Source organism: Bubalus kerabau, chromosome 3, assembly GCF_029407905.1.
Source record: "Bubalus kerabau isolate K-KA32 ecotype Philippines breed swamp buffalo chromosome 3, PCC_UOA_SB_1v2, whole genome shotgun sequence".
NCBI lineage: Eukaryota > Metazoa > Chordata > Mammalia > Artiodactyla > Bovidae > Bubalus > Bubalus kerabau.
This window is the reverse complement of record NC_073626.1, coordinates 93,120,997-93,134,933: the sequence shown is the minus strand read 5'-3', so window position 1 is coordinate 93,134,933 and position 13,937 is coordinate 93,120,997. Positions and strand designations below refer to the sequence as shown.

General features: G+C 37.9%; 1 long non-coding RNA gene across 1 annotated transcript in view; it reads left to right on the top strand.

Annotated features, from left to right (window-relative positions):
* LOC129647722 (uncharacterized) overlaps positions 1–5,479 on the top strand; it is a 33,045-nt gene extending 27,566 nt beyond the window's left edge. The window contains exon 3 of the long non-coding RNA XR_008712459.1: positions 5,302–5,479. This is a non-coding gene — a long non-coding RNA (uncharacterized LOC129647722). The remainder of the gene's footprint in view (positions 1–5,301) is intronic.
* The last annotated feature ends 8,458 nt before the right edge of the window (positions 5,480–13,937 follow it).

The window sequence follows — 13,937 nt, the reverse complement described above, 5'->3', positions numbered from 1 at the left end:
GCCAAAATTGTTCAGTTCAACAAAATGTTTTTTTTAGCATCAACTACATATCTTGATGAAAGTGAAAGTGGAGAGTGAAAAAGTTGGCTTAAAGCTCAACATTCAGAAAATGAAGATCATGGCATCCGGTCCCATCACTTCATGGGAAATAGATGGGGAAACAGTGGAAACAGTGTCAGACTTTATTTTTCTGGGCTCCAAAATCACTGCAGATGGTGACTGCAGCCATGAAATTAAAAGACGCTTACTCCTTGGAAGGAAAGTTATGACCAACCTAGATAGCATATTGAAAAGCAGAAACATTACTTTGCCAACAAAGGTTCATCTAGTCAAGGCTATGGTTTTTCCTGTGGTCATGTATGGATGTGAGAGTTGGACTGTGAAGAGGGCTGAGCGCCGAAGAATTGATGCTTTTGAACTATGGTGTTGGAGAAGACTCTTGAGAGTCCCTTGGACTGCAAGGAGATCCAACCAGTCCATTCTGAAGGAGATCAGCCCTGGGATTTCTTTGGAAGGACTGATGCTAAAGCTGAAACTCCAGTCCTTTGGCCACCTCATGCGAAGAGTTGACTCATTGGAAAAGACTCTGATGCTGGGAGGGATCGGGGGCAGGAGGAGAAGGGGACGACAGAGGATGAGATGGCTGGATGGCATCGCTGACTGGATGGATGTGAGTCTGGGTGAACTCCGGGAGTTGGTGATGGACAGGGAGGCCTGGCGTGCTGCGATTCATGGGGTTGCAAAGAGTCGGACACGACTGAGTGACTGATCTGATCTGATCTGACATATATGCCTAACCTAGACAGCATATTAAAAAGCAGAGATATTACTTTGCCAACAAAGGTCCGTCTAGTCAAGGCTATGGTTTTTCCAGTGGTCATGTATGGATGTGAGAGTTGGACTGTGAAGAGGGCTGAGCCCTGAAGAATTGATGCTTTTGAACTGTGGTGTTGGAGAAGACTCTTGAGAGTCCCTTGGATTGCAAGGAGATCCAACTAGTCCATCCTAAAGGAGATCAGTCCTGGGTGTTCGTTGGAAGGACTGAAGCTGAAGCTGAAACTCCAATACTTTGGCCACCTCATGCGAAGAGTTGACTCACTGGAAAAGACCCTGATGCTGGGAGGGATTGGGGGCAGGAGGAGAAGGGGACGACAGAGGATGAGATGGCTGGATGGCATCACCAACTTGATGGACATGAGTTTGGGTAAACTCTGGAAGTTGGTGATGGACAGGAAGGCCTGGCGTGCTGCGATTCATGGAGTTGCAAAGAGTTGGACACGACTGAGCGACTGAACTGAACTGAACTGAACATATATGCTTCCTCAGTGGCTCAGCAGTAAAGAATCCACCTGCAATGCAGGAGCCACAGGAGAAGGGGGTTCGATCCCTGGGTTGGGAGGGTCTTCTGGAGGAGGGCATGGCAGCCCACTCCAGTATTCTTGCCTAGAGAATATAATTGACAGAGAAGCCTGGCAGGCTACAGTCCATAGCATTGCAGAGTCATACACTCTTAGGGACTTAGCATGTGTAAAATATTGCCTAAAAAATTCTAAAGAAATTCAAAGAGAAGAGACTGGTCCTGATCATTGAGTATTTAGAGTGTTGTGGGTGGAAAAATGCAAACATTTTTTGAAACTGGACATAGCACTGAAGGCTGTGCTTAGAATTATTATGAAGATTTAAATAAACTTTTATTGAAACATGGGAAAAGAAATGTTTATATTCCATTCACCTTATTAAAATATACTGTTAGCTTTTTAAATATTTGTTTTTTATCTTTGCATTATTATAGATTGATATAGTAGCTGCCTGATTCAAATTAGGTATTAATAATGTTTCATTAAATAAAAATTGAGGGAGGAGTATTTTAGAGAGAAAATGGGATCTATTGATTTAATAAAAATATTTATGGATTCTTTTCTGCTAAAGATAACAGCACTTGACAAGATCATATAGTCACAGCCCTTGTCCTCATATAGCTTCTGGTCTGGCAAAATTTGAATATTGAAGACTTTAAATACAATTTTAGTCACTGCAATACAATGAAAGTTTGAAATTTAATGTTGAGTAATCCACCACAACCTTGAGTATTAAATTGAGCAAAGAAAGAAACAAAATGTTTAAAAAATAAAAGGTGGTTTATGTGTGGCAGAAACAGTTCCAGGAGGCATTGATTAATATTCAGTCTTGTTATGCTAGAGAGAAGACAAAAAGCTATCTAAGAGAAAGAATAAAACCCCATTTGTGCTTCGTTCATAGTTTTACATTTAAAAGTTTTACATCAACACTAGCCAATTTTCATTTCTGATTAAGGTAGTCTTTTTTTAGGATTTAGAGATGGAGGACCAAAAGATATAATCATAGGAAGCAAAGTAGATAAATTTGTCTGAAACAGAGTTACAAGTGAAAGGGTGGAAGTACAGTAATAAGAGAAAATTCAAAACGGATAGTCTTGGATTAGATCACAAAAAGCCCTAAATGCCATGCTAAGGAGTTTGCAGTGGATCTGATCAGATGTAGTTTACAAACACTTTATCCCATTCTTTAGGTCACCTTTTCAGTTTTTATTTTTCCTTAGGTTTTTGAACAAGAAAATGTACTGATAAAAATAGGGTTCAGGGAATACTAATGTGCAATTCTTGACAGGATAAACCGGAAGGAACTTTGAGAGTAGTAAGTCAGGATCATTTTATAACATTCCTGAATCACAAGAGTGCCAGGTTCCGTGGAGTACTGGCTATCTGATTTGTTCACAACTCTGGGTTGCGAAGATCCTTGGAGAAGGGAATCGCTACCCACTCCAGTATTCTTGCCTCAAGAGTTCCATGCAGAGGAGCCTGGTGGGCTACAGTCCATGGGGTCACAAAAAGCTGGACATGACTAACTCACTTTCTGGATACTCTGTGGTATGCAATAAATAGTTGTTGAATTACTGAATGGTCATGTTTCCCTTATTGAAAAAGTCTCTGATTATCAATTTTAAGTTCAAAATAGAGCTTTTTGATTAAGAGTTGTAATTTATGTACTAACAGTACTGTCCATTTAGAATGCTTTGGGAAATTTCAAGTCTATTTATGATCCCTGATGTTAGTGAGAAGAAGAAAAAGCTAATTTACAATTCATCATTTAGCCATTATTCTACCCCAAAGGTGGGACTAATAAACGTTAGGTTATAGGTGGCAAACGTGTTGATAAAGGAAAGAATAGCAGATGATTTGTGGCTCAGCACTGTTATTAGTCTCAATAAATAATCTTGAAATAATTCAGAATTCTGAGTTGCTATAAAATACCAGGAAAAAATAAACATTTTTAATTTTTGGTAGAAAAATTAATTTTTTTCTAACTTCATTAAGGAATAATTGACAAATGTAACTGTATGTATTTAAAGTGTATACTGTGATGATTTGATATACACATACATTGTGTAATGATTACCAGAATTAAGATAATTAATATATACATCACCTCACATAATCAACTCTTTTCTGTTTGTGTGTGGTGAGAATGCTTGAGATCTACTCTCAGTAACTTTTAAGTATGCAATACCGAATCATTAACTATAATCACCACACTGTATATTAGATCTCCAGAACTTACTATTCCTATAACAGAAAATTTGTATCCTTTGACTTATATCAACCTCATTTCCTTATCTCCCCAGTCCCTGGGGTCCACCTTTCTTTCTCTGTTTCTATTGAAGTTGCTTTTTTTTTTTTTTTTTAAGATTCCACATATAAATTGTACCATATACTGTTTGTCTTTGTCTGACTTATTTCACTTTAGCTTAGTACTCTTCAGGTTCTTCCGTATTGTTGTAAATGGTAGGATTTCCTTCTTTTATATGGCTGGATAATGTTCTCCTGTGGTATACATACTTTTTTACTTATCTGTTCATCTGTTAAGGGACATTTAGGTTGTTTCCATATCTTGGCTGTTGTGAAGAATGCTGCAATAAACATAGGTGTGCAGATATCTCTTCAATATACTGCTTTCAGTTTCTTTGAATATATACCCAGGAGTAAGATTGCTGGATCATGTGATAGTTAAATCTTTAATTTTTTGAGGAACCACCACACTGTTTTCAATAGTGGCTCCACCAATGTACATCCCCACCAACAGTGTACGAGGATTCCTGTTTCTCCACATTCTCACCAACATTTGTTATCTCTTGTCTTTTTGATAGTCATTTTGATAGGTGTGAGGTGATAGCGTGGTTTTGTTTTGCATTTCCTTGATAATTAGTGATATTGAGCAATTTTTCATATACCTATTGGTCATTTGTATGTTTTCTTTGGAAAAATGTCTGTTCAAATCCTTTGCCCATTTTTAAATTGGTTTATTTACTCTTTTGTTATTGAGTTGCATGAGTTCTTATATATTTTGGATATCAACTCCTTTTCATACGTATAGTTTGCCAATATTTTATCCCAATCTGTAGGTTGCCTTTTCAGTTTTTGTTGTTCCTTAGCTGTGCAGAGGCCCTTTAGTTTGATATAATCCCATTTGTTTATTTTAGGTTTTGTTCCTCTGTTTTTATCTTATTAATAATTTCTTAATAATTCCTTGAAGAAATTATCACCAAGATCAGGGTTAAGAATATTTTTTACTATGTTTTCTTCCAGAAGTCTTACAATTTTAGGTCTTACATGTTAAGACTTTAACAGATCTTGAGTTAATTTTTGTGAGTAGTTTAAGATAGGGGTCCAGTTTCATTTTTTTGCATGTGACTATCCAGTTTTCCCAACAGAATTTATTGAAGAGACTGTCTTTTCTCCACTTTGTGTTCTTGGCTCCTTTGTCAAAAATCCGTTGACTGCTTATGAGTGGGTTTATGTTTGGGCTTTTAGTCTGTTCCATTGGCCTATGTGCCTGTTTTTATACCATACTATATTGTTTTGATTACTATAGTCTTATAATATACTTTGAAATCAGAAAGTGTGATGCCTCCACTTTTGTTCTTTCTCAGGATTTATTTGGGTAGTCAGGATATTTTTTGGTTCCATACGAATTTTAGGATAGTTTCTTCTATTTATTTCTGTAAAAAAATAACTTTAGAAGTTTGATAGCAACTGCAATGAATCTGTAGATTGCTTTGGGTAGTATGAACATTTCATAATTATTTCTCCCAATTTAAAAACACAGTATATCTTTCCATTTATTTGTGTCTTTTTCAATCTCTTTCATTAGTGTCTATAATTTTCACTGTACCTGTCTCATACCTCCTTGGTTAAATTTATTTCTAACTATTTTATTGTTCTGATGCAATTGTAAATGGGATTGCTTTCTTAATTTCTTCCTCAGATAGTTTAATGTTGCTGCTGCTGCTGCTGCTGCTGCTAAGTCGCTTCAGTGGTGTCCGACTCTGTGCGACCCCATAGATGGCAGCCTACCAGGCTCCCCCGTCCCTGGGATTCTCCAGGCAAGAACACTGGAGTGGGTTGCCATTTCCTTCTCCAATGTATGAAAGTGAAAAGTGAAAGTGAAGTCGCTCAGTCGTATCCAACTCTTCGCAACCCCATGGACTGCAGCCTACCAGGCTCCTCCGTCCATGGGATTTTCCAGGCAAGAGTACTGGAGTGGGGTGCCACCGCCTTCTCCAAGTTTAATGTTAGTGTATAGAAATGGAACTGATTTCTGTCTGTTGATTTTATTTTTACTCTCAATAATATATCCAATATGCTATGCTATGCTATGCTAAGTCACTTCAGTCGTGTCTGACTCTGTGTGACCCCATAGACGGCAGCCACCAGGCTCCCCCGTCCCTGGGATTCTCCAGGCAAGAACACTGGAGTGGGTTGCCATTGCCTTCTCCGATGCATGAAAGTGAAAAGTGAAAGTGAAGTCGTTCAGTCGTGTCCGACCCTTAGCGACCCCATGGACTGCAGTCTACCAGGCTCCTCTGTCTATGGGATTTTCCAGGCAAGAGTACTGGAGTGGGGTGCCATTGCCTTCTCCGATATCCAATATAGTCAAGATAATTAAATATTCTGTTGCTATTAAAGCAGTAGGAAAAAAATGTATGTTTTAAAAATCTTTTGTTAAAGAAAGTAATCTTTTTAAAGTACTTCTGTTTCATGTGTTTGAACTTTGTTCTCTCAGTAGACTAATAGCTTCTGGAAGAAGTCATGGTGTCTTCCACATCCCTGTACAGAATCTATAGTTCCAACTAAATGTTTCTTATTAATGTTTATAATACCAACACACCCATGTGAAAATTCAAATACTTTTGCCATCTGGTTACTTTTTATAGATGGAAAGATCATATTTGTTTCATTATTATGCATATTTCTACAAGTAAATCCAATTTCAGAAAAACACAATAAAAATAACTAACATTTATTGAATGCTTACTATGTGCCAGCGATTTACACAGATCAGTACATTTATTGTTCACACCAATATATGAAGTAGGTGCTACCATATCCCTATCTCATAATGAAGGAACTGATATAAAAAGAGGTGAAGTAAATTGTCCGAGAGAACACAGTACTAAAAATGGTGAGGAGGGATTTGAACACAGACAGTCTGATTTTAGAGTTTTACTCTAAACCAGCAGTTGGCATTCTTTTTTTCTGTAAAGGGCCAGATAGTAAATATTTTAGGCTTTGCAGGCCATATGGTCTCTGTCGCAACTACTCAACTGCCGTTTAGTGCAAAGCAGTCATAGATAATATGTAAATGAATAAGCATGGCTGTGTTCCAATAAAACTTTATTTATGGACACTAAAATTTGAATTTCATAAATTTTTATGTGTCACAAAATAGTATTTTTCTTTTGATTTTTTTCCAACCATTTAAAAATGTAAAAATCTTTCTTAGCTGTGGGCCATACAAAAATGGGGAGAGGGGTGACTGGTTTTGTCCCACAGGCTATATAGTTTCCTGACCCCTGTTCTAAACCATAGTGCAGTAGCCCCTAGGAAAAGAATGCAGAACCACTTAAGAATTTATTGATACCTAAGTTCCATTATTCATGAAGGGAATTGGGACATTACATTTTTCTGCTAAAGTGAGGAAGAACAGGAGAAACTGCTAAGTGATGAATTTGGGATAGACTTAAAAATAATTTATTGGAAGAAATAGTTCCTGAGGATGAGTGTAGCATCTTTTTTATGCCTATTACTGTTTTCCTCAGGAAAGATAATTTCTCAAAGAGATGGCTCTTTCTTGGGATTTAATAAAACAAGGATTGCAGACTAATGATAATCTTAACCACAGTTGACTAACCATGGCTGAGCCAAAACTGGCCTGCTTGCCTGTTTTTGTACTGATTGTGGGCATTACCCCAGCAAACTACAACTAAGAGCCATGAAGACACAGGCCCAGTTAGGAAGCATGGAGGATTCTTCCCCATGCTTGTTTCATACCCAGCAGCTACAGTCACACCTTCTCACTGCCCAGGGTCTGTGCCCATTGCCACCTACATTTTGGGGACTCTGCTTTGGCAACTGGTGTGCACCAAGTGGTCAAATCTCAGTCTGGTGAATGACTTCACCTCTGAGCATCTGTCCAAGTTGAGGTGGTGCACAGGATCCAGATTTCACTAGACTGATGGTGATGGTGACCATGGAAGCCACCAGCCCCACTGCCTGCTAGGTCCTTCCCCCTTAGTTTAGTCCATCATCAACCTATGAAAGTCTTCTTTAGACTGCATCTGGCCACAGAGTATCCTCATTACCTGAAATACCCACCCCAGGCAAATGGAACAGGGGTTTTCTCTCTTGTTGTATAAATACCTGCATTATACTTTTGATTTTGCCTCTTGGCCTGCAAAGCCTAATATATTTAATATCTGCCCCCCCGCAATCTCCAAATTGCTGACTTTGATCTAGATCATGACAGGGACTACAGAAACGAAGAGAAGAAGTGAAAGTACAGGAAAATTGTTTGAATTAAAAGACAAGATTTGGCAACAATTTAGCTCTTTTAATATTTCAGTAGATGGAAGGAAAACAACTGAAGCTTAAGTAAAATATGTAACTAGAAAGCAATAGGACTGACAATCTTTTTCCACAATCACGTGTGACAAAATGTGATTGTCTTTCAAAATGGCGCCCTCCAGATGCTCTTCATGAAATTTAACAATGTTGCCATTGCTGTAAAACGTTTTGGCACTCTTCCTTTGGAATTGCTCTCTGAATTTATAAGTTGCAGAAGATAATTTCAGGGAATGTCATGTAGAATTTTAGAGTTGAAAGGTCATTTGAGATCAGCCTCATTGTCTTATAGTGACATATGTCCTTCAACCGAAAAGGTTAGTTCCCAACTGACCACCCTTCTCATTAGCAATACTTGCCTCAGTTTTACTCTTTTCTGAATTAATTCATTATTCCAGGATGAAAGACATGTTTTTTTGGGTTTTTTTTTGTCAAGGATAGTGAAAAGAATAAACCATATGTTTTGAAAGTCACTTTAAAAAAAGATAAAAAATGTTCTGAGTAAAAAAATAATCATTTTTAGCAATGGTTAGTAATTTGTTTGGCTATTTAAATTCTGGTGAATTTTCTTAAAAAAAAAAGTCATCTTACTCTATGATTAACCAAAATGCCTTGATTTCCTTAATATCAGAAAGCTTTTGGAGTTTAGTAATTTTCAATGACAAAATAAGTCTGTTTTAATTCATGTTTTCTCTGAATGTTCTACATTGCCCAATAGAATACATGTTTTAAGATAAGTATATATGTATAAATATTTGCCTGAATTATGTCAAATTGATTTTTAATAAAGATAGACAAAGAGGGAATGTCAATATGATCACTGTATTATTTTAACAGTAATTTTTCTTAGAAAAAGATAAGGACACTCCTTTTTTTCCCCCACCACAAGGATGGTAGATGAGCTTTTTTTTTTTTTAATTTCACAGAGATGTGCCACAGAGAGCAACCAAATATAACAACTCCCTTTCACAACCATGTGGAAGCAACTTGCTTCCTGCCATTTCTCTCTCTTGTGATATTCTGAAGTGAAAATGAAATACAGATACTATCAAACTGTGGCTATGACAGATGAAAAAAAAAGATACTTCTGTTTTACTGAAGTGCATTTGTTTTCCTCCTCTATTCTACAGGAAGCATTACAAACCCACAGAGTCCCTGAGAGATAGATTTTACTGGGAGGCAGAATGCTAACTTTGCTCAAAGATGTGTAAATGCCACGTGCCCAGATGGTCCTTTTGCCTATTCATAGGGAGAGGCTCAGAAACACACATGCAACTTTCTGTGGTCAGTCATAACAGATTTGTTCTAAATAAGCCACACTGTTTTGCAAGATGGCAGGGAACTGTCAGGCTGTATTTTAAGCACAAATGTTTCTGCCAGACAGACACAGCGTATACCATGTGCTTCAGGAACACACACACATGTGGCATTGATCTGAGGACAGAATACAGACCTTGTGTTGTCATTTTACAGCTCAGATCAATAAGCTTAGTAGTATTTCGTGCATTGACCTTCAGTTGACTCAAGCATTTCATGCCAATCATCAAAATTATAGATAAACATAAGTAGATAGGTAGATAGATGGGCTGATAGTCTTTTGCATGGTAATGTCCCTTTGCCAAGCCTGGTTCTACATATTGCCTCTCAAGAGGAGGGGTCGTCATCGTGCTTGGGGAGGGGTCTAATAGTCTTTTACCTAATTTATTTTACTTCATTCCTTTTTTCCATTAAGAGTCACTTTCTATTGACATTTTAATAAAACTTACTAAGCAACTATTTATACTTGACATTCTGTGTGCTTTCAGGTAGGTTATCATTCTTAGAAATTTACAATCTAAAATAGATATTCCAATGTAGAAAACTAGTTAGTTAACAGAGATTTATTTGAGAAATAAGAGACAGCAATTTGTTACAAAAACTATCTTTCATAAGTTAACAGCAATTTCAGGTAGGGAACAAGAATACTTACTTCATAGCTGAGTTGGTGAACATGTTAGGAAAGAGCCCTAAGACTTTTAATTCCAGATATTGTGTGACTGGTGATTCCAGTCACATTTGTCCTGACAGATGTGCTTCAGAGGTGGGCAAGCTGCCGACATATCACAAGAAGACGTGACTAAATGTGAGGAGTGAATGGAAGTGAGCATTGGACTGAGGAGGGGAAAAAAGCATTTTGCTCAGTGCATCTAGTAATTAATTAACTAGTTAATTGCATCTAAACGGAATTAGCAGGAGCTGACAAAGGTACATATTCTGAACTTGGTGGTGAATAAAGGAGGAATATAAATGAGGATAGGAAGAGGAAGACAAAGTCAGAGGTAAAATTGTATTCAAAATATCTGCTCTAAGAATTTTGCCAAAGCTGGCTTGAAAATTTGATATTATGCTTTCTAGCAGTCAAACAAAAGAAATAAGACCAGTTGCAAATTCCATAGTGTCCAACAGGTTAAAAAAATATACTGGTTTCTTAGGTTAATTCCAACTATTTCTGATATGAAGTCTCAGAGAAATTTTTCTCTTGGCTCTCATAAAAAGAACACAGGCATGTGTTTTGTTGAAAGTTTTACTTTCATTTTCAGTTCAAAGGATTTGTTAACAAAAGAACCCACTCGTTACACACAAATAAACAATTTCAACTTTCAATAGAAGATTATTTAACTTAATTTCAGTATATAGTCATTAGGGGAAAAAAGACAGAAACAATAGAAGTAACAGCATATACATCTCCAAATTGAGCCAACCACTACATTTAGACTTAAACAGCTCTGGGAAGTCCTATGTTAACAGCAATCTGGAGTCCTGGTTGGGAAAGGGTTCCACACCATGGGTGAGACTTCAAATTGCAGTTTGGGGGGCTCCCACTTATTAATCCTAGGCTGCAAACTGATCATCATCAGTTTGTGAGCAAAAATACAGCTCTGGTTTTCCTTTAACTATTACAATGCTGTTTGTTTCACCATGTGAGTCATAAGACTTCTTAGATCCCGAGGGGCTGGCCAGGCCCACTCCAAGAAACACACCCTTTCTTATCTAAAGATCCTGCTTGAGTTGCTGGTAACGACTGGTGTGATTGTAGGCAAGCATGTAGAGCAGGCAGGGTCCAGGCAATGTCAGAAGTTGGTCAGAGTCTGAAGTCTGAAGAAGACTACCTCCATTTTAATTTCCCTAACAGCATGGAATGGACTTCCCTGATAGTTCAGTTGGTAAAGAATCCACCTGCAATGCAGGAGACCCTAATTCGACTTCTGGGTCAGGAAGATCCCCTGGAGACAGGCTAGGCTACCCACTTCAGTATTCTTGGACTTCCCTTGTGGCTCAGCTGGTAAAGAATCCACCTGCAATGTGGGAGACCAAGGTTCAATTCCTGGGTTTGGGAAGATCCCCTGGAGAAGGGAAAGGCTACCCACTCCAGTATTCTGGCCTGGAGAATTCCATGGACTTTATAGTCCATGGGGTCGCAAACAGTCAGACATGACTGAGCGACTTTCACTTTCAACAGTATGGAATAAGTAATAAGTTATGACCAACCTAGATAGCATATTGAAAAGCAGAGACATAACTTTGCCAACAAAGGTCCATCTAGTCAAGGCTATGGTTTTCCCAGTGGTCATGTATGGATGTGAAAGTTGGACTGCAAAGAAAGCTAAGTGCCGAAGAATTGATACTTTTGAACTGTGGTGTTGGAGAAGACTCTTGAGAGTCCCTTGGACTGCAAGGAGATCAAACCAGTCCATTCTAAAGGAGATCAGTCCTGGGTGTTCTTTGGAAGGACTGATGCTAAAGCTGAAACTCCAGTACTTTGGCCACCTGATGCGAAGAGTTGACTCATTGGAAAAGACCCTGATGCTGGGAGGGATTGGGGGCAGGAGGAAAAGGGGACGACAGAGGATGAGATGGCTGGATGGCATCACCGACTCGATGGACTTGAGTTGGGGTGAACTCCAGGAGTTGGTGATGGACAGGGAGGCCTGGCCTGCTGCAATTCATGGGGTCGCAAAGAGTTGGACACGACTGAGTGACTGAACTGAACTGAATAACATGCTTGTAGTAAAAAACTTCTGTTAAAATTTTCTAAAAAATAAATTTTTCTAACTTAATACAGAAATAACCTCAAGGTACTGTTTAGCAAAAACAATTCTATTCCAAACTTTAGAGATCCTTTATTGAAAGATAAAGTGGAGTGTCTAAAGGAATGAATGAACCTGCAAGTTTTAGACAGCTCTCATAAGTAGAATTTCTATGACCAAGTTTTGATTACTTTCTAACAAAAAGTATTTATTCTTTCTGAGCAGATTTATATGCATTAGATAACAGACAAAATTCAGAGATGTGTTCAACACCTTTTCTGAAGGTAGGTGATATCAGCTAGAACATGTTAATACTACACACAGACCTGAAATACCAGTCACTGTCATGGCCAAGATTTTCACTAGCAAATAACATCATAAGGACAAATGGCCCTTTGGTTTCAAATTTTAAAATAACTTTAATTTGTTTTGACTATTTCAAAGAAAATGTGCAGTATGACCAAAGAAACCGTTTCAGTTATATTGCTGCAGTCAACACTGAGGGATGGAGAACCAGGAATGGAAATTTGGAAGTGTTGGGTACACAGGGCAGAAATTAAAATATGACATCTTAATAAATTATTTTCAAACCAATCAAGAAATCCAACAATATATTTGCAGATGGCAATGCTAATATCAAACCAGGCCTAAGGCATTTCCTGGGGGACTAATGACCAGAGGGAATTAATGGCCCTTGGCTTCAGCTCAAGCCATTCACTTTCCCAGCCAGTCATTAATCCTAAGAAATGTCCCGAGCCTCAATCATTACAGCTTAATTGAGATGTCATGAAAAGGGTTAAAGAAGTTTTGACTACTTTACTACGTGAATACCAGCAGTGAAATGCATTTAGAATCCCTGTTTAAAAGACATGTAATTGCCTCGGATTCTTTATATTATCATAACTCTTCAAAATTGATTGGTTTTAGGTTTATGGAAAAATATGCAAATTAACAGAGGATATGACACACATTTCTCATTGTGGGAATAAAAGTAGTTCACACAGAATTCATTTGATTGAGTTTGATTACTGAACAAAATCGAATTATTTTAGATACATGATCAGACTTTTCTGGAGATGCAGTATTGTAGGAAAGAAGTATTTGGCATGTGTTATTGTCAGTTCAAATGTGTTTTGTTAAACCATGGTTATTTTGGGAGGGTCTATTACTGCTGGGAAGCACAGGTATCAGAAATTACTTATTCAAGGTAAACAGAAGGAAAGCAAGGACAACTTTCTTACTCAGGATGAGCCTACAGTTAAGCTATGTGAAATAGGGAAAAAGACCAGCAACTTTTGTCTCAGCATTTTGGAATCCTATTTCCTAAACAAGGTCTCAAATCAGCTTATAAGGATGCTTCCTTTGCATAAGAGTCTGATGATACCAGGAAAGTGAGGATAGGTGGAGAATGATTGAATAGTGAGAGTAGCCAATCAGAATAAAAAAAACAATTCAAAAGAACCATTTTTTTTAAAGGCAAATATGCTTCCCAGTGTAGAAATGGGAAAAAAAAATTCACAACAGATCTTAAATATATATCTGATTGTGTTCCCTGTAGCTCTGACTGGCTGCCTGCCAACCAAAGGATCCCCTCCTAAATTCTGATCATTAATGATCACGTGTTACCCAACGGTGTTAAGAGCTGAGCAGTTTGCAGACTTTTCATATCTTCCATTTCTAAGTCTTTCCCTGGGGACCAGAGTACAGTCATTTTTCAAGAAATTGCCATATTCCTTCTCCCATATCCTTGAACACTATTTGTCTCAGGGTGGTGATGGTGGTGGTATGTGTGTGTGTGTGCATGTGAGCATATGATAGAAGAAGGAATATTGACAGTGGCTTTCAGCATTGCTCTCAACAAGTCATCTTCTGTAGTGGCTCTGATTCAGTCAGTTGCCCACTCACTTCTGGAATATCTGTGTTTCAATAACAA